This window comes from Salmo salar, chromosome ssa20 (assembly GCF_905237065.1).
Source record: "Salmo salar chromosome ssa20, Ssal_v3.1, whole genome shotgun sequence".
Lineage (NCBI taxonomy): Eukaryota > Metazoa > Chordata > Actinopteri > Salmoniformes > Salmonidae > Salmo > Salmo salar.
The window spans coordinates 17,676,270-17,692,899 of NC_059461.1; the positions used below are offsets into that span (position 1 = coordinate 17,676,270).

Sequence of the window (16,630 nt, forward strand, 5' to 3'; positions counted from 1 at the left end):
GTTTTCAGATTTGAAGAAAATGGGGGAAAATATACAGCCGAAGTCCAACGAGAGTGGATACAAACTCATTGCTTTATCTAATTTTGACAAATGTTAAGAAAATGTAGAGCAATTTAATAAAGTAATAACTTTTCAAATAAGTTACGTTGCACGTTATGTTGGCTGACAATTTGTTAACTACGCTATCCTTACGAACCACATAGCATTACAGCAGTATGTACCGCTAACAAGCTATCAAGAGGTTGCATAGCAACAGCATCAACTTCCGGTAGATAGGCGAAGCGCTAGTACAATAAAACTGTAACAATACCGTTAGTTTACAGTATACTAAAATAAACTAATAGTATGTAGTATATACTCATTAAGTATGTAGTATACAGTATGTTAGTATGGGTATTCGAACACAGTTATGTTCTCTTTTTTGCTTTCTTGAGTAAGACAGCTCCAAAATGCAGGTGCTTCAGCCTAGCTCAGTGCTTTCTGTAGTGGTGGGGCAGCCAGCGGAAAATACAAAGTGTAGGGGTCGGTAATGTTCTCTAGTTGCGCCGTGATTTGATAGGACTGATTATGTCAACATCATACTTTCAAAATCTTAGCTAGCAGTCATCATCATGAATCAAGTCGACAATCTACTGGCAAACTCGGAACTGGGAAATCTGACTTCAGTGAGTTCAAGACAACTGGGTACTCGGAAAAAGCACCATAAAAAAGCACCATAAATCCAGAGAATGTTTGATGACAAAATTTGCCCACGGAGGACCGCTGCACAACCTTCCTGTTCAAGTGAGCACAGCACAACAACCTGAGTCCAAAAATGTCTTGTATGCTGCTGCATAAATTATGTAATATGCCAGGGAAATATGTATATTGTAGCTAAGAAAGTAATACTAACTGTATGTTGTGTAGTAAGTTGTTAATTTCGCCTACTGTTCTGACTTGGTGGTGCACATGTAGCCTATAACCTGTTTTAGAGAAATGTAATCATCGAATATTGTAAGAGATTTAATTGTCTGCTTACATGCCCCCTTTATTTATCCTACGGTTCTGACTTGGTGTACAGGGAGAACCCTGTAAGAATGGCCCATGATCTGAATTCTGTCGCTGTACATTTCAAAAGTGCTGAACATAGTTATATTGACTACGTCCGTCCTAGCTCGCTCATTAATGCCTTAATCGAAATTACGGATTGCCCTTTATCCGCTTGTCGTCCCCTTATGCCACAGTTTGTACATCTCAATTGTCAGTAGAAACCACATTTGTTTAAGCAAATCAGCCATATCAGCCATGTTTTTTGAAAAGGCAGTAAATTAAGCTGAATTAACTGTTTTGCTGCCAGACAAGGCTCCGCTGATAGCCAGGTGTAGCAGTGGTAAGGTGTTGGGACTGCTGTTGGGATGTAGGCCCTAACAGTTTGTGGGCACCATTAATGTATTGTTTAGTGTTGTGTTGTGTTGTGTTGTGTTGTGTTGTTTTGTGTAGTGGCTTTGCTGGCATGCATCCCCCACCCCCCAAAAATGGTTTGCCCCTCCAAGATTTAAATGCTGAAATCACCACTGACCGTGAGCCTTGGCCCACTGACGGTTGTGAGCCAGGTCCATGTCAGAGCTGTCATCAGGCACAATAGGGTCAGTCAAGAGCCCTGCACTCTGATAGGCTGCTGCGGATCTCCAGAGCCTGCTTCCCCTTAGTGGCGTCGAACTGGCCCATGTCTGGATAAAACAAACAACACCACAATAACATTATCTCAGGCTCTCAGAAGAGATTTGTCAGGCAAGGTATTATTGCCATGATAATCAATTCATGGAGGTACTGTATACAGGGTAGGATAGGATATATATATTTTTTGTATCGCTTTTACTTACTTTGCATGGTACTGCATTAGAGCAAATCTGTGTACTTTATTATTAATTGACTTGCATACTCCATGACCACAAATAGTGACATTTGCAAAATGATTATTATTTTACCAATACATTAATTGGTCCATTACTCCATACCCTCAGCCACTTTGTCCAGCAACACAGTGATCTTCTCATCCTCCAGACGACGTTCCTTCAGAAACTTGATGAAGACACCGTTGGTGAATCTGCTAGAACTCAGCTCATAAGCTTCTGCATCTTGGCAGCTGCACAATAGAAGAATGGAACCACATTGGGGAATATATAATTTCATTTGTTCCTACAAAGTAACATGCTACAAATAGAAGTTTAGATATATTTTTGAGTAATCAGATTACTTACATTGCATATCCAAAAACAATGTTAGCTGTGACCCTCAATAGTATGAATATTTATAAAAAGAAAAATTAAACAGTCACAATATTAAACAATATAATAACAACAGTATGGTGAGGGGCTTTATATCCCATGTTGCTAACAGGGAGGGGACACTGAGTATTAGTTAAAATCAAATGAACATACTGTAGTATAAGCATCACGGCTAGCATACCTCCTTGGCACAGACATCAGTTCAACTTTGATTTACATTTGGTTGAGACATCAGTTCATCGAGTTTTGATTTACATTTGGTTGAGATGTCAAGTAACATCAATTCAACGTGAAATCCCCCCCAAAATTCACCATGTTATTGGATTTAGATGACATTTTGGGCGAAAAAAAGACTACATTCCCTTACGTTGATATAAGGGCCGTCGTCGTAATAAGACCAAGGTGCAGCGGAGGATGTGTATTCATTTAAAATATTTACTAAAAATGAACCACTACAAACAAAACACTTGATAGCAACAACAGCAAACAGTCCTGTCTGGTCCCAAATGAACAAAACAGAAAACACTAGACAGAAACAATCACCCACAAAAACCCAAAGGAAAAACAGGCTACTTATGTGTGACTCCCAATCAGCAACAACAAACTACAGCTGTGCCTGATTGGAAGCCACACGGCCAAAATCAACGAAACAAACCAACCTAGAAAAAAGAACATAGAACGCCCACCCAATGTAACACCCTGGCCTAACCAAAATAAAGATCAAAAACCCCTCTCTATGGCCAGGGCGTTACAGTTGATGATTTTGACCAAATCCAAACAGTTTTCCACCTTTATTCAATGTCATCACATTGTCCCCTGTGATAAAAAGCAGTGCTGAGTGATAGACTGAATCTAAAGGTTTTAAAGCAGATGCTGCTGCACACATGTAGATTATATCACCATAGTCAAGCACTGTGAGAAGCGTTGCTTGAACAATCTTCCTTCTACTTTCCAATGTGAGGCAGGATTTATTTCTACATTACAAATAAATCCTAATTCTCAGCTTTTTGTGTCAGTTTTTCAATGTGTGTTTTAAAAGACAGCTTATCATCAATCCAAATACCCAAGTAATTATAATGGGGAACTTGCTCAATTTGGGCTCCCTTCAATGAGAAAATATGTATGCCCTCAGGGTCAATATTAAAAGACCTAGAGAACAACATAAACTTGGTTTTATAAGCACTTAGCACCAGTTTAAGATCTGCATAGAGATGAACGTTACAGGTTTTAACAGATAGAGCGATATTATTTATATAGGGAGACAGGGCCCAAAGTCGACCCCTGCGGTACACCTTTCGTTATTTTGAGGAAACTAGATTTGATACTGTCAGTAAGCACACATTGTCTCCTGTCCGTTAGTTCTTGAACGAATTGCAAATAATGCCTGATCTAGGCCTATTTCAGCTAACCTTTGAACAAGTAAGAAATGCTCAACCGTATCAAATGCCTTCGACAGGTTAATAAATAAGGCAGCACAATGATTTTTATGTTCTAAACAATATAGCACATCATCTAAGCCAAGTGTAGCTGCTTAAACAGTGCTATGTCCAGGTCTAAAACCAGGCAGGTGATCATTAAGAATAGAATGAAAATGTAGAAAAGTTCTAAGTTGAGAGTTGGCCAGGGACTCTAAAACTTTGGCAAGGCAAGATAGCTTGGAAGTTGGACGGTAGTTATCCAAGTCAGAAGGATATCCGTCATTGTGTAGGGGGAAACTTGCGCCATTTTCCAGATCTTAGGGATAACCATAGGAACAACTGTCAAGTTAAAAATATAGGTTAATGATTCTGCAGTAAGCTGGGCAGAAAGCTGCAGCACAAAGGGATCAAGTCAGTCCGAGCGGATGTTTTTGACATCGAATTTCAATAAGGCACTTAGTACATCATAGATATCAAATGGTTGAAATGAAGATGAGGAATGTGTATCTGGGAATGTATCATTCTGGGGCGGCAGGTAGCCTAGTGGTTAGAGCGTTGGACTAGAAACTGAAAGATTGCAAGATTGAATCCCTGAGCTGAAGTGGTAAAACTCTGTTGTTCTGCCCCTGAACAAGGCAGTTAACCCACTGTTCCTAGGCTGTCAATGAAAATAAGAATTTGTTCTTAGCTGACTTGCCTAGTTAACTAAAGGTACAATTTAAAAAAATTCTCTGCAACCTGGCTTGAGGTGAGTAAAGGACTCCCTCTGCTGGAATCAGAGTTTTCAGAAGCTACACTACATAACCAAAAATATGTGGACACCTGCTTGTTGAACATCTCATTCTGAAATCATGTGCATTAATATGGAGTTGGTCCCCCCTTTGCTGTTATAACAGCCTCCACTCTTCTGGGAAGCTTTTCCACTGGATGTTGGAACATTGCTGCGGGGACTTGCTTCCATTCTGCCACAAGAGCATTAGTGAGGTCATTCACTGATGTTGGGCGATTAGGCCTGGCTCGCAGTCGGCATTCCAATTCATCCCAAAGGAGTTCGATGGGGTTGAGGTTAGGGTTCTGTGCAGGCCAGTCAAGTTCTTACACAGCGATTTCAACAAACCATTTCTGTAATGACCCTTTCTTTGTGTACGGGGGCATTGTCATTCTGAAACAGGAAAGGGCTATTTAATTTAATTTAATTTAAGACATTATCCCCGATTAATAACAAAAAGAATGACATCTTGAATCATTATAATGAGATTTATAATTACACCATTTTTTTTGTGTGTGTGTGTGTGTATGTATTTAAAGTCTCTTCTTGTTTTTACCTGTCTGTTTTGTTTCGCGTTAGATGTGTTTGATGTAGTAATGTAAGTTGTTGATTGCTGATGATTTGTATAATTGTGCTTGATATTTGTAATTTGCACTTGGAATAAAAAACGTATTAATAAAGAAAAAAAGAGAAAGAAAAAAGGCCTACCTGACTGGAGATTTCCGCTAGACTCACTGGACTAGACCACTGCCGTGTAGCAATGCAGCAGAGGCTTCGACCACCGTAGACTACAAAATAAGATGTTCTTGCCGACATGTATCTAGGAACAATGTGATGATATTCGTTGACATTAGAAATAGTTGTGCAATTCAAGAACGCACATCTTGTGTCGAGGGGAGACGTTTCAACATTAGCATTGGAACCTCCACGAATCCAGTGGCTTCGTGCTTTATCAAGGTGAGTAACTATACCGTACCTTTTACATTGTAACTCAACATTTTCCATGTTTCCTCAAATGTATTTGTTCCCTCAAATACAACATTATGTAATTTAAAACATATTGCATTTATATAACATACTTCATGTAAATTCCTTTTCTATTTACTTACCTTTATGAATACTAATATCATGTGACATGATAATTTGAGTTATGTAGGCTACAGTAGATCGTTTTAATAGTCCTTGCAATCGTAGACTATGGCAATGTGAACTTGGCCTGAAAGTGACCCCACTGTTGTTATTGTGTAGTAGGGCAGGGTTTGTTAACCTGGGGTACTTACACCCCTGGGGTACCCTGGTCCAGCCTGGTTAACCACCCTGATTACTACATTCACCATTCTATTTCACTTCACATAGAATGGTGAATGAAGCGATCAGGCTGTTTCCACCAGGCTAACCCTGGTCTATTGACAGGATGTACTGTACTTGGGAAGATTCATAAGAGGATGAGCTTTATAATGCAGAAAAGTATTTTCTGATATTTAAGTCATTGCTGTATACTAATAATATTTAGAGTTGCATATGAGGGGATGCTTTGGGCAGAAAAGAATATGTGTTTGGGGGGGGTTCAGTAAGCAAAAAAGGTTGAGAACGACTGGTGTAGGCTACTGCCACAAGGCTCAATGGTTGCACTTCTGGTCATCAAACGTTAAGTAAAACCAACTGAAAGGTGTTGTAATGAATTAACTGGTTTGTTGCAGGACCACTCTATAGTAGGATGCCAGTGTTCGTGGCTCTCATAAATCCATTTGGCCCTAGCAACTTTGTCCTGCTACAAGCCAGTTTACAATGAGGAGTCCTTAGTCCTTAACCTACTTTTTTGTTTTACAAATACCTCTGGTATATGACCTTGAGGAAGCATCATTCTGATTCATACAGTACCAGTCAAAAGTTTTAGAACACTTACTCATTCAAGGTTTTCTCTTTATTTGTACTATTTTCTACATTGTAGAATAATAGTGAAGACATCAAAACTATGAAATAACACATGGAATCATGTAGTAACCAAAAAATATATTTTATATTTGAGATTTTTCAAATAGCCACCCTTTGCCTTGATGACAGCTTTGCACACTCTTGGCATTCTCTCAACCAGCTTCATGAGGTAGTCACCTGGAATGTATTTTAATTAACAGGTGTGCCTTAAGTTAATTTGTGGAATTTCTTTCCTTCTTAATGCGTTTGAGCCAATCAGAAGATAGCCCTATTTGGTAAAAGACCAAGTCCATTTTATGGCAAGAATAGCTCAAATAAGTAAAGAGAAATAACAGTCCATCATTACTGTAAGATATGAAGGTCAGTCAATCCTGAAAATTTCAAGAACTTTGAAAGTTTCTTCAAGTGCAGTCGCAAAAACCATCAAGCGCTATGATGAAACTAGCTCTCATGAGCAGACATTGAATATCCCTTTGAACATGATGGTTATTAATTACACTTTTTATGGTGTATCAATACACCCAGTCACTACAAAGATACAGGCGTCCTTCCTAACTCAGTTGCCGGAGAGGAAGGAAACCGCTCAGGGATTTCACCATGAGGCCAGTGGGGACTTTAAAACAGTTACAGAGTTTAATGGCTGTGATAGGAGAAAACTAAGGATGGATCAATAACATTGTAGTTACTCCACAATACTAACCTAAATGACAGAGTGAAAAGAAGGAAGCTTGAAGAATAAAAATATTTAAAAACATGCATCGTGTTTGCAACAAGGCACTAAAGTAATACTGAAAAAAATGTGACAAAGCAATTAACTTTTTGTCCTGAATACAAAGTGTTATGTTTGGGGCAAATCCAATACAACCCATTACTGAGTACCACTCTCCATATTTTCAAACATTGTGGTGGCTGCATCATGATATGGTTATGCTTGTCAGATATGGTTATGCAGGTCAGGTTAAGGACTGGGGAGTATTCAATTGGGAAAAAACATTAAATCACAGAAAAATGTTGTGGAAGTAAAGAAAGGTCACCAGAGTTAATCCAAGCTAGGGAACAATAATCAACATAGTCCATATTTCCAGATAGCTAGGGTCCTAACTGAGACTCACCCTATTCAGTGGTGTGGGTTTCTTAGCTTTTGGAACCTCTCTCTGCTAACCCTTCTTTACCAGTGGGCAGGTCGAGTCCAAGAGGTTGTGGGCTATTTCATCCTGTAGCCATGGCTTCTTCGGTGGGTTCTTAGGCCCGACAATTAACAACCCACACAACATACATAGTAACAAGCGTTGAAGATATGTTAGCATAGCATGATTCTTAATCAAATCAAGCTTTATTTATACAACACATTTCAGACATGGAATGCAACTATGTGCTTCACAGGAAAAAAACGAGTGAAAACAATGAAAATAAAAAATGAAATATTTACTACACAAACATAAGAGGATAAAAAACAAAATAATAACAATAAAAACTGAACGACTAAAAAGCAGGTCAGGTCCTTTGGTAGGCTATTCCAGAGGCTGGGGTCATAATAACTAAAGGCTGCCTCTCCATGCCTCTTGGTCCTAGGCTTTGGGATAGTTAAAAGGCCAGTCCCAGAGGACCTGAGGGACCTACTGGGTACATAACTTTAAAGCATGTCTGACATGTATTCAGGTGCACAATCGTGGATTGACTTAAAAGACTATAGAAGAATCTTAAAATTAATTCTAAAACTCACAGGCAGCCAGTGCACAGACATTAAAACTGGTGTAATGTGTGCTCTCCGTCTGGTCTTGGTCAGTACCAATGCTGCAGCATTCTATATGTTTTGCAGTTGACCAATGTCTTTCTTAGACCAGACAGGAGAGCATTACAGTAGTCAAGCCAGCTTGTAACAAAAGCATGGAGGAGTATCTTAGTATCAGCCTGAGAGAGAAACGGCCGCACCATGGCAATGTTCCTCAGGTGCTATAATGGTATTTTGGTCACATTCCTAATGTGTGATTCGAAATTGAATTCAGAATCTAAAATAACACCTAGGTGTTTTACCTGGTGTTTTATCTTTATTGCCCATTAATTAAAATATGTGGCCAGATTCTCTCTCTGTGCTATTGCTCCAACAATAAGTACATCGGTCTTGTCTTGATTTAGCTGGAGGAAGTCATCCAAGAATTTAAATCCCTAATACAGTCTAATAATTAATCCATGGAGCAAAAATCTTCTGTTAACACAGAAATGTAAAATTGTGTATTGTCTGCGTAGCATTGAAAGTCAATTCTGTGATTTCTGATAACGCTGCCAAGGGGTAACATATATGAACTGAAGAGTACCGGACCCAAAATCGACCTTGTGGAACACCACGTGATATGTATTTCAGTTAAGTTAAGTTCAACAATATGTGTAACAATAATATTATCATCAGTGCTATTTCATTTCAAAGTGCCATGTGTAAAGCAAAAGACACTGACATATTTGTAATATTTTTTTTGCTGTACAACCTGAGAGGCTGACTGGTTTGGCGTCCTGCTTGTCTTTTTGAGTTTGCTGTTTTGTTTCCAGAACCGCCAGCATGTTCCCAATGTCCAGCTGCACAGGGACTTTGCTCTTCTCCCCACTGGTCTTCTCAGCTTTCTAATGACAAGGATTTATCATTCACAAGGATGACCAGTTGGACAAAGTTACACAAAAATGAAGCAGGTTGACTTTTTGGCCATATTACTCCTTTTCAGGTCATTCACTCCTCTAACATCATGAACATCTTCTGTACAGAATAAGCCATCCTGAGTCCGATTTCAATATTTTCCTAATCATCAAAGGACCTTTCATTGTCTTGCTATTATCTGTTAAATATTACAGTAAGTGATGTTCAGTGCTGAGTAGGGTTGGGCGGTATCCAGATTTTCATACTGTCATACTGTTTCTGTACCATACCGGGGAATTGCACACAATAATAAATTGTGTGCAATTTATTATTGCACAAGGGATCTTGATCCAGGAGGGGATTGAATGTCTCTGCTGTAACCAAGAAGCTTTATCTTGACATCTAGCCACTTAGCTAGCAAACCAAATGCATAGCTTGATCTTTCCTTCCATTACATTACACATAAGAGTCATTGGACGAAGTCGTCTTCAGTAGGGGGGAGTTAAGAGCCGAAACGCTCGGTCTGAAAATGAACACGCATCGCTTGTGGTAAGGTTTTGGAAGCATAAGGACCTCATCTTTCATTTTGGCGAGAAAGATTTTTTTTAAAACAAAACGTTAAATTGATGCACACCTTTATAGAGTTAGGGTTCCCATACGGCCATATTTCCACGTTACAGTGCTTGTTTACGGAAAACAGACGGAAGACAGAGTGGGCTACCTGTGATAATTAGCTATCTGCATCTCCGAACAGCTGTGTGTAAATGAAAGACAGACGCCACAAACGTGTTGTCACTGAAAAATACTGTCAGCTGCAAATTAGAATCGATTAAAACAGTGTACAGCAAGTGTGTATTTTGCGTTTGTGAAATTATTTTGATGTGATATGACGGTAGAGCGATTTATGTTTCTAGAACTGTACCGCAATTGAGAATCAATCCATGTTTAGATGGAGTATTTGGCTGTTTTGGTTTCCAGAGCCAATTAGCCCTTTAAACAGAACACATAAGGCCCCTGCAATGCCCCGAGAAATAAGCTTTTTGTGCGTATGGAACATTTCTGGGATATTTTATTTCAACTCATGAAACCAACACTACATACACACATATACAGTACCATTGTCACGTCCTGACCATAGAAAGCTTTTATTTTCTATGGTAGAGTAGGTCAGGGCGTGACAGAGGGTTTTGTCTAGTTTATTTATTTCTATGTTGGTTCTAGTTTCTTTTTTCTATGTTGGGGTTTTCTCTAGTTTATGTATTTCTATGTGGGGTTCTAGTTTCTGTATTTCTATGTTGTTGTTTTTTGGGATGATCTCCAATTAGAGGAAACTGGTCATCGTTGTCTCTAATTGGGGATCATATTTAAATTGTTGTTTTTCCCACTAGGGTTTGTGGGAGATTATTTTGAGTAAGTGTATGTTGCACCTCTTCGTCACGGTTTGTTTTGTTTATTAGATTATTTGTATGTCTTGCATAGTTCCACAGTTTAAATAAAATGTGGAACGATACACACGCTGCGCCTTGGTCTCCTTCATCATACGACAAACGTGACAACCATTCAAAAGTTTGGATTTATCTTAATTTTTTACTAATTTCTACATTGTAGGATAATAGTGAAGACATCAAAACTATGAAATAGCACAAATGGAATAATGTAGTGACCCAAAAAAGTGTTACACAAATCAAAATATATTTTATTTTTGAGATTCTTCAAAATAGCCACAGCTTATATTACATCCCTGTTAGTTAGCATTTCTCCTTTACCAAGATAATCCATACACCTGACAGGTGTGGCATACAGTGGCTTGCGAAAGTATTCACCCCATTTTTCCTATTTTGTTGCCTTACAACCTGGAATTAAAATGGATTTCTTGGGGGTTTGTATCATTTGATTTACACAACATGCCTACCACTTTGAAGATGCAAAATATTTTGGATTATTTTGTCCATTACATGAAATCCAAATAAAAATACATTTAAATTACAGGTTGTAATGCAACAAAATAGGAAAAACGCCGCAAACACAACACAATGCCACAGATGTCGCAGGTTGAGGGAGTGTGCAATTGGCATGCTGACTGCAAGAATGTCCACCAGAGCTGTTGCAAGAAAATGGAATGTTAATTTCTCTACCATAAGCGCCTCCAACGTCGTTTTAGAGAATCTGGCCGTCCATCCAACCAGCCTCACAACCGCAGATCCCATGTATGGCATTGTGTGGGCGAGCAGGTTGCTGATAATGTTGTGAACAGAGTGTCCCATGCTGGCAGTGGGGTTATGGTATTGGCAGGCATAAGCTACGGACAATGAACACAATTTATTTTATCGATGGCAATTTCAATGCACAGAGATACTGTGACGAGATCATGAGGCCTATTGTCGTGCCATTCATCTGCCATCACCTCATGTTTCAGCATGATTATGCACGGCCCCATGTCGCAATTCCTGGAAGCTGAAAATGTCCCAGTTCTTCCATGGCCTGCATACTCACCAGACACCCATTGAGCATGTTTGGGATGCTCAGGATCGACATGTACGACAGCGTTTTCCAGTTCCCACCAATATCCAGCAACTTCGCACAGCCATTGAAGAGGAGTGAGACAACATTGCATAGGCTACAATCAACAGCCTGATCAACTCAAATCAAATCAAAAGTTATTGGTCACATACACATGGTTAGCAGATGTTAATGCGAGTGTTGCGAAATGCTTGTGCTTCTAGTTCCGACCATGCAGTAATATCTAACAAGTAACCTAACAATTTCACAACAACTACCTTATACACACAAGTGTAAAGGAATGAATAAGAATATGTACATATAAATGTATGGATGAGCGATGGCTGTGCGGCATAGGCAAGATGCCGTAGATGGTATAGAGTACAGTAAATACATATGAGATGAATAATGTAGGGAATGTAAACATTATATAAAGTGGCATTGTTTAAAGTAGCTAGTGATACATTTATTACATCAAATGTTTAATTATTAAAGTGGCTATAGATTTGAGTCAGTATGTTGGCAGCAGCCACTCGATGTTAGTGATGGCTGTTTAACGGTCTGATGGCCTTGAGAAAGAAGCTGTTTTTCAGTCTCTCGGTCCCAGCTTTGATGCACCTGTACTGACCTCGCCTTCTGGATGATAGCGGGGTGAACAGGCATTGGTTCGGGTGGTTGTTGTCCTTGATGATCTTTTTGGCCTTCCTGTTACATCAGGTGGTGTATGTGTCCTGGAGGGCAGGTAGTTTGCCCCCAATGATGCGTTGTGCAGACCTCACTACCCTCTTAAGAGCCTTACGGTTGTGGACGGAGCAGTTGCCATACCAGGCAATGATACAATGATGCTCTCAATTGTGCATCTGTAAAAGTTTGTGAGTGTTTTCAGTGACAAGCCAAATTTCTTCAGCCTCCTGAGGTTGAAGAGGTGCTTTTGCGCCTTCTTCACCATGATGTCTGTGTGGGAGGACCATTTCAGTTTGTCCGTGATGTGTACGCCGAGGAACTTAAAACGTTCCACCTTCTCCACTACTAACCCGTCTATGTGGATAGGGGGTGCTCCCTCTGCTGTTTCCTGAAGTCCACAATCATCTCCTTTGTTTTGTTGACGTTGAGTGTGAGGTTATTCTCCTGATACCACACTCCGAGGGCCCTCACCTCCTCCCTGTAGGCTGTCTTGTCGTTGTTGGAAATCAAGCCTACCACTGTAGTGTCGTCTGCAAACTTGATGATTGAGTTGGAGGCATGCATGGCCACGCAGTCATGGGTGAACAGGGAGTACAGGAGAGGGCTGAGAACGCACCCTTGTGGGGCCCCAGTGTTCAGCGAGGCTCAGCGAGGTGGAGATGTTGTTTCCTACACTCACCACCTGGGGGCGGCCCGTCAGAAAGTCCAGGACCCAGTTCCACAGGGCAGGGTCGAGACCCAGGGTCTCGAGCTTAATTGCGAGTTTGGAGGATACTATGGTGTTAAATTCTGAGCTGTAATCGATGAACAGCATTCTTACATAGGTATTCCACTTGTCCAGTCCCTGCCACTGAAAAACATCCCCACAGCATGATTCTGCCACCACCATGCTTCACGTAGAGATGGTGCCAGGTTTCCTCCAGACATGATGCTTGGCATTCAGGCCAAAGAGTTCAATTTTGGTTTCATCAGAACAGTCCTTTACGGTTGTGGGCGGACTGGAGCGGAGAATTATCTAATAAATTGTCTAATAAATTCAATCTTTCAATTCAATCAGTCAATACCGTCGGTATTTCGAAATAACCCGGTATAGGTTCTAAACGGTATATCGCTGAAGCCTAATGCTGACCTATCCCTTCTTTGTCTCTTCAGGGAAAGAGATATGGGGAACTCACCCCATCTACTACCAACAGACATTGTAATAACGAAAAGGACAGTGCACTGAGATCAGACAAAGTTTTGAGCACTTACCTCTGTTTGGCCATAGTTGTCCAGTATAGACTGGAGGAGAGGTAGGATCTGGGTGAATACCAGTAAGTCTAAGTCCAAGAGGAGGGCAAAGAAAACACTCTTAATGACTCTTATTTTATATTTTGTATTTTTTTTTACCACATTTTTTCTCTCCAATTGGTAGTAGTTACAGTTTTGTCTCATCGCTGCAACTCCCGTATGGACTCGGGAGAGGCGAAGGTCAAGAGCCATGCGTCCTCCGAAACACAACCCAACCTAGCCACACACATCCAACCCAGAAGCACCAATGTGTCAGAGGAAACACCGTACACCTGGTGACCTGGTCAGTCTGCCACAGGAGTCACTAGTGCACGATGAGACAAGGATATCCCTGCCGGCCTAACCCTCCCTAACCCGGACGACGCTGGGCCAATTGTGCATCGCCCCATGGACCTTCCGGTCACGGCCGGCTGGGTCAGAGCCTGGGCTCGAACCCAGAATCTCTGGTGGCACAGCTAGCACTGCGATGCAGTTCCTTAGACCACTGCGCCACCCAGGAGGCCTCTTAATGACTCTTGAGGTGCAAATGGCCTCTTCATATCCCCAAGTGACATATCCCCTGTCACTTGACATGCTTCCTTTCTGATTAAACCCCTTCCTTACACTGTGCTTGTTCTTGTTCTCTCTCTCTGTCTGTCTGCTTAAGCCTTATACGTTATAAAAGCCAAGGTTACAACTTAGGCTATATTGTAAATGACTGCCTGTCAAGGTGTTCACCTGAATCAACACCTACCCTAAATGTTAATTACTATTACAGGGCTCCAGACTAACATTTTCCCCTGGAGTCACTGGTGCCACTAACTTTTACAGTTGGTACCAGCCCCATGATTTGGTCGGACCCATATCTTATAAAGTCATTCACAGTGCTTTATTAAGAAGTATGATACATAGATTACTGAGGATAGAAATAAGTTGTTTCATCTAACACGTTCAAGCAGGAATGCATGATTCAAGATATTTTGATGTGTAACCTAATCCAGTGATTGTCATGAATTTCGGGTTGGCAATTAGACTATAGTTGCTATTTTACTGTCAAAATAGGACTCCAGAATTTCCGGATTTGTTTTTGGTTCAATAGAGATGAATTACATACATATGTATGTGCACTAACTAATATCATAGGCTAATTCATTTGGGGTTCAACACCTGAGGAAGTGGAAACTCAAAACACATTATCTAGATTGCTAAATGTAATACCCACTGATCTCGAGCACATGGGGGGAGAGGAGAGTGGCTCACTCATCACAGCATCAGGCCCCAGCGAGGGCACAGGAACATGGGCAGACACTTTCACTACAGGAATCATGAGGATAATGCACTTTACTGTTTGACCAAATTATGGTTTTAGCCGCCCAGAAAATAGGATATTTTGAGTGAGGTGACAATGTAGGATGTGCTCTTTCTACTTTTGTAGGCACCCTTTCTGTTTTTTACGACCCATGACCTTGGCTGTCTAACTGATGAGCAGGTCTCTTGCCTGATGCCGTGTTTGACTTTGAATGTACGTTTTTGTGGCGTATAGGAAAACAGCGCCAGCCCATCTTGGTAAGGGGGACGGTCATTGCCCACTGATCAGACAAAGGCCCATTATACACAGTGTACAAAACATTAGGAACACCTTCCTAATATTGAGTTGGAACCGTTTTCAGAACAGCCTAAATTCGCAGAAGCATGGACTCTACAAGGTGTCGAAAGCGTTCCACAGGGGTGCTGGCCCATGTTGACTCCAATCCATCCCACAGTTGTGTCAAGTTGTCTGGATCTCCTTTGGGCGGTGGACCATTCTTGATACACCCGGGAAACAGTTGAGCTTGAAAAACCCAACATTGTTGCAGTTCTTGAAACGGTGCGCCTGGCAACTACTACCATTCCTCGTTCAAAGACACTCAAATCTTTTGTCTTGCCCATTCACCTACTGCTGTATGGCACACATACACAATCCATGTCTCAATTGTCTCAAGGCTGAAAAAATCTTTCTTTAACCAGTCTCCTCTCCTTTATCAACACTGATTAAGGGATCATAGGTGGATTCACCTGGTCAGTCCATGTCATGGATAGAGCAGGTGTTCCTAATGTTTTATACACTCAGTGTAGATTATTATAACAGAGAAATTGCACTAAAATATTTTCAACAAATCTTTATAGGCCCATAGGCCGTCGGCCATGTCATGTTTTTCTAATATTTTCATGCTACGGCTAGGCAACAGGCTTGTATTTTAGGTGATAATCTGTAAAGTGATAACATTGTATTTGCTTTGTGATTTGTCAAAAACGACATGTCAAGTCATGTGCTCCGGTTCTTGTGTACACTGTTACAAGCACATAGATTTGAAATATGCTGAAAAGTGACAATGGGCGCAGCAATCCTTGACTTTGTTTATTTGCGATTTATAGTGAAAGGCATTCTAGGATAGCCTTCCCTGTAGCTCAGTTGGTAGAGCATGGTGTTTGCAACGCCAGGGTTGTGGGTTCGATTCCCACGGGGGGCCAGCACAGGAAAAAAATGTATGAAATTGTATGAAATGTATGCATTCACTACTGTAAGTCGCTCTGGATAAGAGCGTCTGCTAAATGACTAAAATGTAAAATGTAAAAAATGATTAGGGAGTTTTCGCTTGTCAAACATACATTTGTTTATTAGTGTTTTTATAGTGAATGGCATTCTTGGATCCAACACAAACAAAAATGGCTGCCATCATAAAGAATTTAAACAACATTACATTAGTCTCGTGCTCACCAGAGATGTGGTACATTGTAAACTAGTCTAGCTGTTAGGTCACTAAATTAGGTTTGTTTTTTTGTCAGCGCAACCTGTTATTTAGACTGGTTTATGTAATGAGTTTGGCTGTGGATGTGTTCCGTGTGATGCTTGGATGATGAAGTTTGCATTTATCTTTTACAATAAAAGGAATAAGGAATAAAGTTGTGAACGCCATTTATTTTCCATCAGTACAAAACATTGTTTCGATGCTTTAAAGACAACGCTATTGAGACTTGCTTGTTGCGTCATATGTAGATGTTCTGTTGATACTGTCCTAATCACATATTTGCGATGGTATGCTGCAGTGACCACTCAACAATGATGACTAATATGTAATTGTATGCATCAAAAGGCTATTAAGTAATCTTCTGTCTTATGTAA

The 16,630-nt window shown here is 40.5% G+C and overlaps 1 long non-coding RNA gene across 1 annotated transcript; it reads left to right on the plus strand.

Annotated features, from left to right (window-relative positions):
* Nucleotides 1-257: 257 nt before the first annotated feature.
* Nucleotides 258-3,269, plus strand: LOC123729132 (uncharacterized). The gene is made up of 2 exons (XR_006760868.1): nt 258-783; nt 2,004-3,269. It is a non-coding gene; the product is annotated as an uncharacterized lncRNA (long non-coding RNA).
* The last annotated feature ends 13,361 nt before the right edge of the window (nt 3,270-16,630 follow it).